Genomic DNA, 16,489 nt, shown 5'->3' with positions numbered 1-16,489 from the left:
CTGTCACAACGCACCTCAAGGTCCGTTCAGGGACTGATGTGTTTTATTTCAGAAGAACCTAGAACTTGGTCAAGTCATTATTTACCTGAGTTCTATGCACTGACATCTCACAGGACCCTCCAGAAGGCACATTGCCATTAAAGACTGCCTTCATTTTCAAGCATAGTCTGCTCTGGCTCATGGGCAGCATCCCCTGCATGGCTGGGGAGATAAGTAGGAGTTAGATACCCTGTCCCCACTGCAATTCAGAGGTGGGTGAGAAGGTGATTAAACTCAGTCCTGAGCCGTCATCGTGATGGACCCTTACTCACATGCACTGGGTTGAGGTCAGATAAAACCAGTAAGAGGCAGAGCCTGTTTTTTATGTGATAAAAGCTATTGTCACGGGAATCCTACCCCAGAAAGGGAGATGGCCTGGACTCAGTTCCTGCATAATGTCAGGCAGCTTTTTACTTTCCTCACAAAAGTTACAGACAATATAACAAGGGCCAATAGCCACATCCTGCTTGGTAGGTCCAGGTCAGAAATCAGGAAAGCGATTTTTTCTAGGAAGGCAGGATAGCCCTGGCACAGGCTGACCAGGGAGGTGGTGTAATCACCATCCTTGGGAGATCTCAGAACTTGGCTAGGCAAAGCTGTGTCTGACCTGATCTGTTGTTAGCAGTGATCCTGCTCGGATTGAGTAGCTGGACTGGAGAATTCCAGAGCTCACTTCCACCCAGTCCTTCTCAGAAGAATGCCCAAACCACCTCTGGTTGCACTCTCAGCTACTGCAATGGGATTGTTATGCAGGAAGAAATATGGTTCTCAGAATAACAGAATAAAAGAGAGGGTAGAAGTTGGATTTCTGTGTTCTGGTCTGTGCTTTGGGGACTACTTCTTCAAGTTCTGCTTAAATGAGAGAGCTCCTCATCAGAGCAGCCCTAAGCCTAACTGGCTTTGAAGTTAGGCTTGCTCTTGTTTCCTGTGCTGGACTCAAGAATCATGCATTTCCGAGCCTCCCACACCTTCCATGAGGGCTGTAGCCTTTTGTGAAACAACAGGATACTCCTGCAGCATGTACAGGGGCGCCCTGGCCCCTCCACTCCTCCAGCTTAGCTACTGTTCCTGGCAAGCTCAGTTTCTCTCAGCCTGCTCAGTTAGAGTATGCTGCTGCCTGAAAGTCTTCAAGCTGTGTAGATACTGCTTTTTGCTAGTTTGTCAGTTTGACGATATTGCTTGGGAGTATTTTTGCTCTAGTTGGGCTATATTGCACGATCAGGTTCACATCCCAAATGCCTGTGCTTCCTCAAAGTGGATTATGTGCCAAAGAAGTGTCACCTGTGGTGTCATCTAGGCCTCAGACAAAGCAGAAGATGAATGCAACCTCCAGGCCTTCCTGTTGAAGTGTGTGATGAAGCCTCATCCAACCCTGGCATGAGCAGATGTCTGGATACTGTTTTGATTTAATCTGACGAGTTGGCTGTGACCTTTGTCCCTGCAAAACTGGTAGTGCAGGACTATCCATAGGCAGATTGTCCAGTCTCATGTTGGATATGCACTTTCTTCCTTGACTGTGCTGCAAAGTTGGACCTGCTGAGCCATGCAGTCACCGTAAAGTCACATTTGGCATGCAAGGCTTGCTGTCTAACAGTGGGATTGCACCTTGACACTCTGGAAGTATTCTTTGGCTTTGAGCCATGTGGTAAGTCAAAGACAATATGCTATAAAACTGCAGTCCCCACCTTTCCTATGGTAGATCTGCATTGGCATGGGTAATGTTTATCGCAGGTCTCATAGACTGGACAGATCATTGACTGCACCTGCTGACGTATCTTAACTGCTTATTTGTCCTGTCATTGCTGCAGCTGCTGCTGGGAGTAACAAGATAACACTGACAGCGTTTGTCATGGGGACATGGTGCCAGCATATATTTCTGTCACAGGGTTTCATGGGCCTCCTTCCTGCTTTGCCTGCGTAGCACCATTGTTTCAGCAGCAGGAGATAGGTCTCTTTTCCGTCAAGGTCTTATTTGTGTAGATGTACTCTTAGGTTGCTCTGTCTTTATCATAGCTATCACCAGACGACAAAAGTACGCTGGAGCGTTTGAGAGAGATATCACTGTTTAGTGCACAAGCACAGTAACTCAGAGGTCAGTGGAAGGTAGCTGGTTGGCCTTCAGTCTGATCCATGTAGTTAAAGGTCTTCTGCTCACCCTTACCCACCAATAGCAGTTGATACAAAACGCTTGGTTTGTAAGGTCATAACCCTTTCTCACATCTCCCAGGGACCAGTCATCTCTTTATTAAGATGGATGATCAGAAAGTGTTTCAAGACCTCCTCTGGAATCTTCAAAAATTCTCTCTTTTTTTTTTTCCTACCACAGGGAAGTCTGGGTGTTCAGCAGCTTTCACACAGTGACTCACAAAGTGGCTGGCTGACTGCATGTTGACTTGCTGTAAAACCATTGTAGGGGTGACAGCCATTGCTAGAAAGTACATCTGGTCTCAGCTGAAAGAGAAGGGACATTGCTAAGTCATCAGGAAATACTGTAGACCCTGTGCACATTGCTTTCCCGTTGTCTTTTCCCTCTGATTCCACAGCTCAGGCGGTCTGAAATGATGCTTTGTCTCATCCCACACACATGCAGCAGGAGACTGGGAGGGGTCAGGGAGTACTGCTTTGGGTGCTGATGGCAATAGTGCCTCCCAGGAAGGGCAGGAGCTCTTCTCTTGCTAGGACGTGCATGTACAGTGCACATCCTGACAAACCATATTGATAACTTCTTGCTGGACAGAGGTCCAGCTTCAGCAGGGTTCATGAAGGTTGGCTCTTTTAGAATATAGTATAGCATGGGAAGTAACAGCTCTGGGATCTGTCCATGCAGCCCAGTAGAGTGTGGATGTTGAGTCTGCCTACGAGAGAAAGATGTTAGAGATTACACACCTAGCTACTGTTGTGTCTGGTCTCAGCCAGATGCCAGCAAAGTTCTACATGTATTCACACAGGATGGTTTAGTTGGAAGGGACCTTTAAAGATCGTCTAGTCCAGCCCCCAAGGTTGCAAGGGGTTTCCACCACCCCATACTCCACACCCCTGGACTTCCACAGAGATTGTGAAAATAGCGATGTTAAATTACACAGAATCACAGAATCACAGAATCACAGAATGTTAGGGATTGGAAGGGACCTCGAAAGATCATCTAGTCCAATCCCCCTGCCGGAGCAGGATTACCTAGATCATGTCACACAGGAACGCGTCCAGGCGGGTTTTGAATGTCTCCAGAGAAGGAGACTCCACAACCTCTCTGGGCAGCCTGTTCCAGTGTTCGGTCACCCTCACCGTAAAGAAGTTTTTCCTCATATTTATGTGAAACCTCCTGTGTTCCAGCTTGCACCCATTGCCCCTTGTCCTGTCAAGAGATGTCACTGAGAAGAGCCTGGCTCCATCCTCATGACACTTGCCCTTTACATATTTATAAACAGTAATGAGGTCACCCCTCAGTCTCCTCTTCTCTAAGCTAAAGAGACCCAGCTCCCTCAGCCTCTCCTCATAAGGGAGATGTTCCACCCCCTTAATCATCTTTGTGGCTCTGCGCTGGACTCTCTCTAGCAGTTCCCTGTCCTTGAACTGAGGGGCCCAGAACTGGACACAATATTCCAGATGCGGCCTCACCAGGGCAGAGTAGAGGGGCAGGAGAACCTCTCGTGACCTGCTAACCACACCCCTTCTAATACACCCCAGGATGCCATTGACCTTCTTGTCCACAAGGGCACATTGCTGGCTCATCGTCATCCTGCTGTCCACTAGGACCCCCAGGTCCCTTTCCCCTACGCTGCTCTCCAACAGGTCTGTCCCCAAATTAATTCCATATAGATGGGTGCAACAAGTATACCTGATAATGTACAGACTATTACAAAATACAAGATTCTGTGTAGGATACATCTCATAGTTATACATGCCAGTGAGACACTAGAGAGAAGACAAGGGAACTTCTCGAGGCAACAAAGTGTTAACCAGTCAGTCAAACAGAGTAGGTTCCACCCATCTGAGGAAGAAATATTTGCATCTCCAAGAGAGTGAAGCAGTCCTTATTTAATGAAGACAAACTATCTCCTGGACAAGGAATAAGTACTGTGAGTTTCAGAGTGAGAGATTAAATTTGTCTGAATCCCCTTCAAAGGGCTTGGGAAGGAGCCTTCCCCAGTGAAGGAGCTTCCCAGAGCTGTCTAATGAGTGTACATTGTGATGCAGACTTTCTCATGGAAGATTCTCTTTAACAGATGCAACAAGGCGTAAGGTATACTTGGAGGAGGAAGCTCTGTGTAGCACCCTGTTAGGAGAACATAGCACTTCAGAGTGATAAGAGAATGAGAAGGAACTTTCTGGTTATTTTTAGACTAAGTGGTTTAATTGTGGTTTTCCTTTTTTTTTCCCCACTTCCGTCTTTCACAAACACCTGTAACTGCTTTGCTGAAACTAAATGTTTGGATAAAGTATTTTATTAGAATTGTACGTTAACGTAGCTGAACTGGAAGGTGAGTTTAAGGCAACTTGGATGACAGCAAGGCACTGTTCACTGAAGGTTACAGTAGATGTTTCAGCTGGGGGATCTCAGCCAGTACACTGTCTACTCAGCCCTACCAGGGCCTTCTTCTGCATGGACTAGGTGGAGAGCTGGCACCAGAGGGGTGGACCCCCTGACATGCAGCAAAACACTGGGACACGTACTTGGACTGCAAGGTTTTCCAGGGACCTTGTTACACTGGGCTAGACTGAAAAAAATGAGCGTTTGTTCCCCTCCATTTGGAGCGTTCTGTCAGAGAGAACTTCAGTTTTCAGTCCCAAAGTGGAAGGAGGCTCTGACTTTGGAGCAGTTTAGGCATGTCCGTGTGTGTGTCTCGTGTGTCCTGTTATCAGGATCTACAAAGCTTCCTATTCAACAGGAAGAAACATGAAATTGTCCTGGAAAGGCTCTGTGGTTGCTATCCGTGATTGACCAAAGGTAGGTTCCCTCCCAGGCTCCTCTGAAATGCTCTGTGGAGTTTCCTTCTGTTTCCAGGTGCGGAATCTGGACCTGGATCAGAATCACCGTGCCAAATCAAGGGTGTCTTCTCCTGGTGCTGAAGCACCAGATTGTCTAAAGGGACTGTACAGCTTCAGCTTTGTTATAGTGGCTTGTACTTTATGTAGTCTTTTTTTTTTTTTTCCTTGAAATTTTTGAATCCAAGCAGGGATTTCTGTATCTCAACCATGGTCTGAGCTCTGCTTGCTGAGAGAGCAAATTGTTTCAGACAGAATAAATATGACTGGTCATTCGTCTAGCTTACACCAGGTCTCTCTGGCTGCTGTGGAGACTGTTTTTTATGCCTTTTTTCTCTCTTATTTAAAATAACTTAGAATATCCCTCCTATCAAAGCTTTTCTGTATTATTTACTCTGTGCTTCTCCTACCCACTGGGGCTGAGCCAGGCAGTGGAGCTGGAGTAGAGGCAAGAGGCTACCTACTTCTGCTCAAGCATGCAGACATTTGAGAGGAGAAATTAGTAATAACTAGAAGAAGCACAGAGCTGTTCAGTGGGCAGAGTGGGAGATGCTAGAGCTGTTTCACAGGCAGTGATTTGGCAGAAAAAGTAGCCAGGAAGTGAGTGGAAGGAAAGAAGGGCTCCTCTCCATGATGCAGAGCACCTAGGGGCGTCCTCAGCTCTCCTCAGCTGGAGCCTGCTAGCAGTTCCTTTGAGCTCTGCCTTGCCCATGTGCTGTATGCACCCTGAGGACAGGGTGTACTGCTGCAGGAGCTGTCTCTGATCCCACCTTCTCCACAGCCCAGAGGTACCCAGACTTGGCCTGCCACTAAACTCAGCTAATTGCTGAAGTGCTACGTTGTGGTTTTTCCATCAGGGCTGACATTAGGTAGCAAATATAGCACCATGTTTTTGGTTGAACAGCACTCTGCCAGGTCTCTTGTAGCCTGAAGCCCACAAATCCATGATCTTGCTTTGTTTTTATACATGTAACACATCTCTTAAGCATTGCTATCATGCATACTCCTTTTGGTTGTCCCTTCCATCATGTCTCTCATGCGTGAGGTCAAAGGCAGTCACTTATCTCAGCTGTAAGCTCAGCATATGTGGGAACTCCAGGCACTGGGTTCACTGTTCTTTTAAATATTGTATTTGGACATCCTCTGAGTGGCCTGTCCTTCTCTTGCAGCACTCCAGCTGTCCCGCGTGCCCAACCAGTTGCCCTGTCAGGCAGTGGGAGGCACTGGTGAGGGTACTCACCAGGCTCAGGGCTGTGGCTAAGCTCTGGGTCAGGTAAGAGCACAACAGAGCATCCCCCCGCCCTGCTCTGGGGCCCTGCTAGCACCCACTGCCTTTCTGAAGGTGGATGCTAGCAAGAGAAGGCTTTCTTGGCAGGTTCGTGGCAGTATTAGCACTTCCATCATTGATAAGTAGTGGTGGGAGGAGGTACGTGCCCTCTCATGTGGTATAGAATCATAGAATGGTTTGAGTTGGAAGGGACCTTAAAGATCATCTAGTTCCAACCCCTCTGCCACGGGCAGGGACACCTTCCTCTAGACCAGGTTGCTCCAAGCCCCATCCAACCTGGCCTTAAACACTTCCAGGGAGGGGGCAGCCACAGCTTCTTTGGGCAACCTGTTCCAGTCTCTCACCACCCTCACAGTAAAGAATTTCTTCCTAATATCTCATCTAAATCTACCCTCTGTCAGTTTAAAACCGTTCCCCCTCATCCTGTCACTACCTGCCCTTGTAAAAAGTCCCTCTCCAGCTTTCCTGTAGCCCCTTCAGGTACTGGAAGGCTGCTAGAAGATCTCCCTGGAGCCTTCTCTTCTCCAGGCTGAACAGCCCCAGCTCTCTCAGCCTGTCTCCATAGCAGAGGTGCTCCAGCCCTCTGAGCATCTTCGTGGCCTCCTCTGGACTCCCTCCAACAGCTCCATGTCCATGTAGGACTGTGGCTAAACATTTATACAGCCTCTGGGAAGGGCAGGTCTGTGAGCATGCAGGAAAGGCAGCTCATTTACAGGAAGACAAGTCTTAAAAGCAGCAAAGGCAGTCTGAAAGCTGGCTAGAGGGAAAACAAGCCAAAGGGGAAGGGGACCGTAGTTAAATTACAATAAGATGGTGCAAAACTGTTTGGCGGATCATACTCAAAGCATGGTAATCAATGGTCCCTTGTCAAAGGGAAGTTTGCACTGAAGGAAATCCTGCAGGCATCTGCCCGAGGCTGCGTTCTAGTCAGTATTTCCAGTAATGAATGGCATGTTGACATTGAGAGTACTTATTCAAACACTGAAGCTGGGAGAGAACATGGTGTGCTGCACAGAACAGGCTCAGAATTCACAATCATCCTGCAGCTGAGGGCACACGCTGGAAGAGTAGGATTCTGTTCAGTAAAGATGCACTTAAGATTGGAGATTTCATCAGCAATAATAAAGTGACAAAGACAGGCAATGGAGCAGTTTACAGACAAAGACATAGGGGATCTGGAGGATCTAAAACTGAGTGCGAGCCAGCAGTGTTGTGCTAGTACAAAAACAGCCAGTATTTTCCATTGTATAAACAGGAATGTTGACTGTGAGGCATGCAGTGAGTCTCCAGTCTCCAACTTTACAAGGAAATTATGAAGCCTCAGCTGGAATATTTTATCTTGTTTGGGCTCTACACTTAAGGAAAAATGTGATCCAGTTGGAAGAAGCCCAGAAGACAGCAGCAAGAATGATGGGAGCTATGGAAAACATGGCTTGTGGGCAAATGTTAAGAGATTGGGGCTGTCTGCCCTAAGAAAGCAAAGACGGGGATGGGGACATGAAAGTGGGCTTCCAGCACATAAAATGCTGTTGCGGAGAAGACTGTTTGCAATGCATGCCATGACTAGAAGACACAGTAATACACTTCAGTTGCAACGAGGACAACTCTAACTCTTCCTAGCTCTCTATGATAGTAAAGTGTGGGAGTAGGGAGTTGCCTGGGAGTCTGTATCACTGGAGGTCTCTAAGAGCAGGTTGCGCAAAGCCGTGAAAAATCATGTTGGCCTGGCTTTGGGGCACAGCAGGGACAAAATGATTTCCTGAAATCCCTGTCAGGCCTGTTTTTTCAGCCTGTAAAGCCTACCCTATATGAAAAATATTTATCAGTGTAGAGGATGACAAATGCCTGGGACGTACATGGGAGTTGTTCTTTATTTGATATTTTTGTGTTTCCTCAGTTTTTACATATGTCACATCTAACTAGGCTGTTGTCACTCAGCTGCTGGTTTGCTTTTTCTGGTTGTCTAAGTCAAAGAATCTTAATATGAGTTCAAAGGAATATTTACTGTGCTTCATTTCATGTGTACCCACGTTCACCTGTGCTGAATATTCCCACTGTGCTTTGGGACGGATCCTGCTCCTCCCTGGACAGTCCTGCCCTCCTGATCCCCAGGGAAAGGCAGGATTAGCCAACAGTGCACAGGGCAGCAGCAGCTGCTGGGCTCTGCACCGTGCAGTCAGTCTGCTGGGATGAGTGGAGACGCAGCCTTTGAAGAAGGTCAGAAAGCAGAAGCTGTACAAGTCTTGGTGTGGTGGGGCTCTGTGCTGCTCCTCAGCTGAACCCTTTGTGTAGTTCTGCTCGCTCATCCTGAAAACAGGAGGTGTTGGGTGACTGGTCCATCCAACAAACTGCCTTTCTGAACGTACCTGGCACTGCACCATCTCTGCTTCACCAAGCAACTGTTACCATTTGCTTCCTTCCTCACATGGTGCAGAAGCCTTTTTTTTGGGTTAAATAGTTTTTTTGCTCTTGGAGCTTGACCTGTTCAGAGATGGGAACTCAAGTATGCATTCCCATTCCTGGGGAGGGGAAATGGGATTTTAGAGGCAAGTAACATCTCCATTCTTCTGAGCCTTCAAAATATACCAGAACCACCCCCGGCGCCTCCCCCCCCCCCACCCCCGCCGCCTTGTGAGGCATTAATGTTATTGTCAGCTGCTTCCAGTGGTTAGTGTCCTTCCACATCGTGATTTATCTGCCTGTGCTAGCCATACATCTTATCTGACCATGTTGTTGTGTGATCTAGTTTTTGTTGTCTTTATGTGAAAAACACAAGGAAATTGGTTCTTAGCTGGAAAGAAATAGACTTTATGAGACAGTGTTCTTAGGTGGAAAAAAGATGTTAGGAAAATCTGTAATGAAAGAATTGGGGTGGCTCTATATGGAACAAACAGATTTTCACGGGTAAATGAGACAGCACATTCCTATCTCCACTCGATGGCCCAACCAGATAAACACTCCACATTTATCATCCTTTGAACTGGTTGGACTCAATCCTGAAATGATTTTAAAGGCCTCTGACCTGTAAAATGTCTGCAGAATGAAGCCTAAGAGAACTGCAATATACCTAAAAATTGTTTTCACAGTATAGCCTGCTGTAGGAAGGTTGAGTCTGCATCAATGACATTACAGTCAGAATGCCTGGCATCTATCTTGTGCAACATCTAGAGACAGCCAAGCTTGTCATGCCAAAACATGAGAAAGAGGAGAGAGATGGCAAGCCACTCTAAAACGTCCAGAAGACCCTTCTCTGTAGCAGTCACAGTCCTTATTTTGCCTCATTAACTCTGCAAGGAGTCCTGTGCTGTCTGGAAGGACAGTCAGGATACCTCTCCTGGGATTTGGAGGGTTAAGTGCATGTTCACACTCTCTGTTTAGAATCAGGACACCAGCAAGCAAGGATGGTAAACTGGAAAAGGAGTGCATGGCTGCCAGGCTGCCACCCCTCAGAGTCCACGGCACTGACTGGCCTCTAGGGTGCTCACTCCTGTGTCCTTAGATAGGTTTCACCTATCTGAGCAGGGCAGAGTTTCATTCACCTGACAAGGTACCATCCACAGGGTGGACAACTCCATTTGGATGGGATCTTCCAGTATCACCATTAATCCATGAAAAGAAATAATTACCTTTACATCTCAATTGTCTCCCTGATGTAGGTGTCTAAAATAGCTACTGTGAGCTATACCCTCTAAGTGCCAGGCTCTCTTCATTGACTCTGGGAGCTTCGGTGACAATACCGACTCCACAGACAGGTCAGGCTGCTGTAGTGAATCTCACCGGGGACCTGAGCTTACAGCCTAGAACTGAAGGGGAACTTAAAAAATGTCCTCAGTTTCCTTGCATGGGATTACTGCCCCTTACTACTCCCGTAGCAGAATGCAGCCACGATGGTGTCAGCAGGCACAGAGAGGGCAGTGCAGTGCAACAGTCTCTTCCCATCAGGTCATGTGGTGAGCACACCTCCCTTCACACCCAAAATATCCGCCCTGGCTTTCTTCCCCAACAGCGCGTGGGATGCGTGGGATGCATAGAACATCTGCAAAATGCCGCACCCCATTTCTACACCTAGTTCCTACAGCTGTTGCAAATACCCAGGCATGTTCACACATGCACACAAACACACATCTGCATGGGTACTCACACCTCAGAGGGACAGCACTCTGGGGGAATTCAGTGTCTGAAAAGCTGCAGTGTTCCTGGGGATTACTTGAATAACGGGAGCTGGAAGGCCCAGCCAACAGCTCTGGAAATCTGATCAGGGCAAAAATATTTATCCAGGGGCAGGAAGCCATGACAGGTTTAGGAAACATCTGAAATATGATCTGTTGGCATAGCAGTGGTTGAGGAAAGAAATATGTCTTTAGATACCTTCATTACACAAGTACTAAGAAGAACCTAGGAGGCCATATGGGGCCTGGCAGGAAGGCAGCGGAAAGGAAAGACAAGCTCTGCAAGTACAGCTTCAGGGATGTCTCAGGGAGAAGAACACCTTCCCCATCACACACTTTGCCTCATTCAAGGTAGTCACAGCATCTGGCTTAGAGCTGGCCAGAGCTGCAGCTCAGTGACACAGAGCTGTAAGCCCCACAGAAAGCTTTTCTACATGCTAGAAGCTACTAGGTCTGAGCTGAAAAAACCTGCATTTGTGTGTGCAGTGCTCATAGGTTTAATTCAGCAGATGGAAGGGGAATACTTTTCTGCTGTTGGAGCAATGAATGGGAGTCCAGTGGTTACTCCAAGAAGTAACTCTCTGAGGGTGAGAAGGTCCTTCCCACACCTGCAGTATTTGCTGTTCCTCAGCAGTCTGTTGCTGTGCCCTTGAACAATACTACTCTGCCTTGGATTTTTTTACCCATCAAGTTTTAGACATTAAAATCTCTTCCTTGTCAGTGTTTGGCTGTGTCCATGCCCATGCTTCCCCAGTTTCTCCAGCCTCTACATTACTACCTACAGGCACCCAGCTCCTTGCACTAGCACAAGCCCTCTAGGATATGTGCTCAGACTGTGTTGTCCCACACCCACTGCATGTGCCAAGGGAAGAAGAATTGGCTGTTTGAAGTGTGTAAGCAGCCCAAACCCCTTGTCCCCAACTCCTGAAGCTCCTCCTGGTCTGCAGAGGAAGTCTGGGCTGTAGCAATGGTGCTTGTGACTCTGGATGAGGAGAGCATGGTATGCAACCCACCCTCTCTGGCCTAATCCTTCCCAGTGACCGAGAGGGGCTTGTATGCATGGCTCCTTCTGCTTCCCAAGGATAGGGGAGGACGTCGGCAGCTGGGGGTGATGGTAGCTGATGGACTGAGGGAGAAGGGGGTCTGTACATCCCAAGACGGATGGGTTTAGGGGTCCTGTTTGCCAGCAAGGGGAGAAAAAAGTGTAGGAGGACTGGAGAGAGTGTAAAATACCTTTCTGCACATCCCCCATGCTTCCTTTGAAACAACCTGTCTGCCCATCGAATTTCCTTATTTGCTTCAGAAGAAATACGAACACAAGCTTTTTGTTATTTCTTTGTCACCAGAACTGCGCTTCCCTTTTTGCTGGTTTTACCTCAGCAAACAGTGGTGGACTCCCTCCCTCGAGGCCAGCTGTCCATCAGCTCCAGCCTTGACCTGTTTGGAGAAACATGAAATGAGGCCTCCAGAAACCACCAGTTATCTTGTGGCCTTCATATTTCAAGCAAGATTGCCTGTACCTGGCTGAGTACAGGGATGTCCCTGTCCGTTCCCTTCCCAAGACGGGTACCATTGCAGCAAGTCAGCGAAAAGCTTTGTTGTTCTGCTGGAATTTCAAGAAATAAATGTCCCCAGGCTGGTCTGAGTTGCAAAATCACTGTGTGTGAAGCTTCCAAAACCTTTCATGTATATGAGCTGATAGGAAGACTGTGAATAGGAAGAAACCCTTCTGGGAGAGAGGGCAGAGTGCTGACATTTACATTCAACCCTGAGCACATCTGGACAACCTGTGGGTCATTTGGAGGCAGGTGTAGGTAAGATGAAATCATTTCACAGAATCATAGAATCACAGAATCGTTTTGGTTGGAAAGGCCCTTTAATATCATCAAGTCCAACCACTAACCTAGCACTGCCAAGCCCACCACTAACCATGTCCCTCAGCACCACATCTACTTGTCTTTTAAATCCCTCCAGGGATGGTGACTCCACCACTTCCCTGGGCAGCCTGTTCCAGTGCTTGACAACCCTTTCCGTGAATAAATTCTTCCTGATATCCAATCTAAACCTCCCCTGGTGCAACTTGAGGCTGTTTCCTCTCGTCCTATCACTTGTTACCTGGGAGAAGAGACCGACCCTCACCTCGCTACAACCTCCTTTCAGGGAGTTGTAGAGAGCGATATGGTCTCCCCTGAGACTGATTTCTGCCCTGGATATCTCCTACCTCACAATCCCTGTGAAATAACTATGTTTATTTACTTGCTGCTCTTTTGGGGGGTTGAGGCAGGCTTCTAGCTGGCATTTTCAGAGCCCAAAGCAAGGAAAATAGCAAGGAAAATAGCACTGCTCTCCTCTGCCTGCATATCTTTACAATGCTTCGTATTTGGTTCAGACAGTGCTGGCAACTTCATGCAGCTTACTAGGGAGGGCTGAGCCTCTCCCCTTTCCCAGGACTACACTGACATCATCTGAAACAAATGTATATTTCTGAAGTAATTCCCTAGTATGACATTTTCTTATCAATAATAATCATGTTGTGGTTGCATGTGAGAGGAGACATGAGTCTGGGCACAAGTGATGGAGAAGGATGTAAAGACATAGGGTAGGATGGGTAAATGAAGGGGCAGAGAAGGTGAAAAGCAGTCAGAGTGGGAGGGTGGAGATGCTATGAGTCTGTGAAAGATGTAAAGAGTTGTGTGCATCACAGCCTCTTAAAACCGTCTGTGCATGGACAATACTTATCCATCTTTAAGAAAACTGGGGTGAGCAATTTCCTCTGCCTTGACATCCTGTTAATCCTCTTTTCAGATGTGAGACTGTTGTAAGCCATTGACTGAATGGTGCCGACAGAGCAGATGATACTGCACATAACCTGGACTGTAAGAGAACGTGGAAAGGTTTCTGGGCTGCTTGGCAGGGGTGGCCTTGGTGTGTTTTCTGAAAGAGGAGCCCTAGGATCACACTGCCACGCTGAGTTTGAAAGTACCTTGTGCCCAGAATGCACAGTTACTATGTGGTTAACCATAAGGTTGCTCAGTGTCTTTGGGAGTGGTTTACAACTGTGCGGGGGTGGTAGATTCAGCAGGAAAATATTTGATTATGCTGAAGAAATTCTCTGATGTGCTGCAGCTGTAATACCTCTTGCATTAGTCAAACAATAGCACTCCAGCTACCTTGTCCATCACATCATTGAAGATGACTTATATATTTATGACACAAGTGTGCATGTGGCTTGCTGCCATGTTGCATTCTCAGCTGAAGTCAGCCTTACGTGGTGTGTCCTTATTTCCAGGCTTTTCTCGTCTGTGGTGTTATGTCCTTCCCATTTACTAAACAGCTTTCTGTCTCCTGGAAAGCAGAAATTCCGCTTCCATGTTATCTTGATCCTAATTAAGGTCCATATATCCTCATGGTCATAAACATCATTAGTTAAATGCCACCTGCAATACCAAGTTCTGGGGCATGGACTTTCAGGCAGTCCTGACATGTGTAGCTGCAAGCAGTTGTTTCCTTGAAAGGAATCTCAAGTCCAGCACTTCAGAGTATTAGGAAAATCTTCTTAATCTGCCTGAAAAAAAATGTATTACTTAGTATCCTCCTGGTACCACCAGCCAGCTTTTCTGTTTCTGTCCTCCTGGGTACCCTTCCTGCTTATCTTGATTCACCCTTCATCTTTCTTCCACTGAAGTTCCTAACTCCAAGCAAGTCTCTGATCCAGCTGTGTCACCACTGCAACCTGCAGCCTGCCCCAGGACGAGCAGAAACAATAGGTTGTGCTTTTCTAGACAGCACCCAAACAATAGCTGAAACTCAGTGCCATAAATGCATTGCATTTCCCTTGTAAACTTAGTGCTTAGGGACCTTAAACATCCTATGGCTAGTGAGCAGCTGGGTTCCTTCCATCCAGCATGGTCTGTCTTTGTCTTGCAAGTAAATTTCCCAGAGGACCAAACCAGTATCTGCTAAAACATCCCGGTCTGAGTGGTTAAGCACTGACATGTCTAAGGCCCGTTGGAATCCACAGCTGGAAACTCCACCAATCTTTGTCCTCCTTGTGCCTTGTCTGTAGGCTGTTGTCATGGTCAGTGCCTGGCACAACACAGGCAGATAAGAGATGATAACAGTGGTTGTGGTCATCTTGTATGTGACACCTTTGTCATTAGGACAGTCAGTGAGTCAGAGAATACCCACGGAAACTCAAAGGGACTTCTGTGTGTTTTGAGGTTCTCCATCCTAAAATATATCTTTCACTGCGTTTGTGTCTTACCAAGCTCAACTATTCTTTCCTAAGACACATAATTTTTAAGCATTGTAAGCACATAAAAAGGATTAAATTAAGAAGCACCAAGTGCAAAGGAAACCTCCCTACTGCACCATCATAAGCTAGACCTTAATAAAGAGTAGGAAAGCAATTTTATTAATGCTGCATTTCACTGGGTAATTGGAGGATGACAACAGACTAAATAGGAGAATTTTCTACCCTGTGATCACACAGTGATATCTGCATTTTCACTGATGCTGTTGTGAGTGGGGAAAGGAACTGGGTGAACACAGAGAGTGGCTAGTTCTCCAGAGGAAATGCATACAAGATCTATGCTGGCAGCCCAAGCACAGCCTGGAATGAATCTGGCTAAGGGTGGTACTAAGGCTATTAATCACAGTTGGTCATTTTCTAACTTTACCTTCAACCTTCACCAAATCTTGAACTCTTTATTTTCAGAGAATAAACAAGACTTATTTTATCTTTACTTGGTTAGAAAGCAACCTCAAAGTGAGCTGAAAGCATGCCATTTCTTTGAGAGAGATGACCCAGTAGTTTGGCTAGAGTGGCATGTTCCTGGAGCTCCTGCCCAGCACGCCTTGTTGTGTCCCTGAGAGCCAGGGTGCACATGTCAGCCTGGGGCTCAACAAAGCCAGATGCATTAAAGGGGGTTTCTCCTTGAAGACAACCAGTACTGTGATGCTGGAAAGCAGTGAGGAAGTTCACCACTCGCAGACAATTCTTGCCTCTTCTACTTGCTAGACCTGAAGTGAGAGATCAGTGGATGGAAGGAATATAACCATGACCTACTGTAGTACTTCTTCTGCCTAATATTTTTCCATCTCTCTGAGTCAGTTAAGGCACTTGGAAGGATTTAGTCTGTGGGTTGAGGTTTTTCTTTCATATCTCAACAGCTACAGTCAACACCTACTCCAACTAAACTTACGAACTGCAGCTGAAATAGTAAGTCATCTGTGGAGACACCTAAGGGATGTCAAGCATTTTTATTACATGTTTTTTCTTGTACAAATAAAACTTTTTAGTGGCAGTTTCCCTCTGATACAGGATGTGCTAATTAAAGGGTGGTATAGAAACCTGCCCTGGTAAAGTGGCCTAAAACCTAGAGAAACAGCATGTCTCAGAAAGTGCTGGAAATAGCATTATTATCGCTGCTAAGCCTGCAATGAAGGGCTCGCTTTTGTTGCGTGGTGTTTGCAAAACGAGGGGCATGGTACAGGTCCCAGTGCTCATTTTGAAAGGTCAAGTAAGGACTATTGTCAACAGCTTTCCCCATGCTGTTTAGGTAGTGACAAACACCTCTACCCTCAACAGATGGACAGAAGATTTCAAGAGCTCTTGGATGGTGACTGTCTCCATGGCACTGTTTTGGGACCAAGGATAAAAGCTGTGTGGCAACCTCAGTCTCTTTTTTATTGAACTGTCTGTGGGATGGAGCTGGATTCTAGTTCTGACACTGCAACTCATGCTGAACTAGTTCATGCACTACCTGGTGCTCTGCTTTCGTCACTTGCGAGATTGAGTCTCATTTCATGCAGGTGCAGAGAGATTTGCATCTGTCACTTCTGCCTGCTTTTTGTGTCTCTTTTCATTAGGTATGAGGATGGAAGTAAAGGTCAGGACCCTGGGAGGCCCGTGGAGGAGTGTGACCTCCCAATGCAATGAGAAGAAACCGTGTAGAGGACCATGTTGCAGTTCAGAGGCTCGTGCATGAGCTGGTTGTTTGGGCCTTTT

General features: G+C 46.9%; 1 protein-coding gene across 1 annotated transcript in view; it reads left to right on the top strand.

Moving 5' to 3' along the window:
* The window catches only part of GAS7 (growth arrest specific 7), a 101,520-nt gene that overhangs the window by 41,560 nt on the left and 43,471 nt on the right, over positions 1-16,489 (top strand). The window lies entirely within an intron of this gene.

The sequence above is a fragment of the Nyctibius grandis genome, chromosome 15 (assembly GCF_013368605.1).
Source record: "Nyctibius grandis isolate bNycGra1 chromosome 15, bNycGra1.pri, whole genome shotgun sequence".
Lineage (NCBI taxonomy): Eukaryota > Metazoa > Chordata > Aves > Nyctibiiformes > Nyctibiidae > Nyctibius > Nyctibius grandis.
Note: the sequence above shows the minus strand (reverse complement) of the source record. Positions and strands in the feature narration are given on the sequence as shown.